The sequence below is a fragment of the Capsicum annuum genome, unplaced genomic scaffold (genome assembly GCF_002878395.1).
Source record: "Capsicum annuum cultivar UCD-10X-F1 unplaced genomic scaffold, UCD10Xv1.1 ctg46390, whole genome shotgun sequence".
Taxonomy (NCBI): Eukaryota; Viridiplantae; Streptophyta; class Magnoliopsida; order Solanales; family Solanaceae; genus Capsicum; species Capsicum annuum.
This window is the reverse complement of record NW_025853956.1, coordinates 1-1,674: the sequence shown is the minus strand read 5'-3', so window position 1 is coordinate 1,674 and position 1,674 is coordinate 1. Positions and strand designations below refer to the sequence as shown.

Sequence of the window (1,674 nt, the reverse complement as noted above, 5' to 3'; positions counted from 1 at the left end):
ACTCGGTAGATATAGAGGCAGGAGGATTTGAGTTTTCTGCATTACAAAAATTACTCTTGCATTGATTCTATAGATGTTTTCAACATAAAGACACCAATATGATTAGTCCGCATTATGAACAAAAGTTTAAGATGATAATTTATTGATCAAAATAACTGAGCATGATACTTATTGACAAACCAGAGGCAACACTTGCAAAACACCATAGATAACAAACTTGGAAACAACACAATAAAGGCCAGATAGAATTTCTCAAAACACTAACCATATGCATCAGGCTTCCACTACACTCTACATAGAGATGTGCTTGCCACCTTAGAGTTGGAACCATAATCGGGTGACGCTCAAACTTCACCTCGTTAAGTTATTTTTTAACGTTTGTCTAACAAAGCTCATCTATGGACTCAAAGGCTGCCTGCCGAAAAGAAGCCACGGTTAGAAGATATTAAAATGAGAAGGAATTACTAGGATGCTTAAAGTTGATATTCTTAGTACATTTTTCTTGCTCCAATTCATATCCAGCATTGATGTATTAATAGGCACATGAAGCCAAATGCTGCATAGCAGCACCTATTTGAACTTGCAGAGAAGTTAAATATCAACCCAACCTTGACTTTGACACTAATGGATCTTGTGGAAGTTGTACTCTTCTTGGAAACTTGCCTCACAGTAAGGTCTCTTGGAGAAATATCAAATCTCTTAAGACGCATACACCCACACATCCTGCTTTTACTATTATATCGGGAGTTACTCCACCAGTATTGCTTGATGTAAAACGGATAGTGGGCTCCTCTTGGATGATTTAGGCAGATGTTCGGATGATATCCACGCGGCTCTAGCCACACTTGAACAATTTCGAACAACAGATTCTTCATCCCTGTCCGAACCGCCCTGCATTTAATTTTTAATGAGCTTCTTGTCTATTGATGACAGTTATTAGACTTTTAGTAGCTTTTCCAAGAGTAGCAGACTGTGCAGCTATATTCGTTTGTACTTTGGAGATTAAGACTCTTTACATGATTTGTTCACATTATGAAACTGAAGATAAATTTAGCCAAGGAAATATGAGATATAAACAAAATTTTGAGACGATTGTTATTGATCAAAGTTAGTAAGTAATACATAGTATGTGACACCTCCATTTTCCTCTTCTTGACTAGTTTCCTGTAATTAAGATCTGCATTGTCGTGACAGAGTTCACAAACAAAAACTGACCATGTGATATATGTGCAGGGGCTGGGCTAGAGCATCAGCTGCAAGTTCGGGTGAGCCCGATAGCTTCTGCTTAGACCCTATGGTTTTATCAGAAAATTCACTCTATAAATATTTTACTGCAAACCCCATAATTAAGATGAAATATGAATTCAGTGGAAAGTTGAGAATCCATAAACTTTAAAGTCTGGTGTTGCCTTTATGTATCTGTGCTGCTCTAGCCACATTTGAATAATTATGAGCAATAGATTCTAGGTGATAACGGTAAAAGAAGAGTAGCAGCTACATTATTTACACAAGTATCGCTAGATGCAACCTTAACTACAGCAGCATTTTCAGGCGAATTCATCCACCTGCACTTCTTTTTCTTTCATCACGTGTGCGTCAACTAGCTGCTCAGCACTGGCAGCCACCATGGTAGATATAGATGCTGGAGGATTTGAAGTTGTCTGCATTACAGGT

The 1,674-nt window shown here is 37.9% G+C and overlaps 1 long non-coding RNA gene across 1 annotated transcript; it reads right to left on the bottom strand.

Moving 5' to 3' along the window:
- Window positions 1–1,666, bottom strand: LOC124892367. Its single transcript, XR_007050210.1, has 4 exons — window positions 1,529–1,666; window positions 496–891; window positions 266–415; window positions 1–36 (listed from the first exon to the last, which is right to left on the bottom strand). It is a non-coding gene; the product is annotated as an uncharacterized LOC124892367 (long non-coding RNA).
- Window positions 1,667–1,674: the final 8 nt, after the last annotated feature.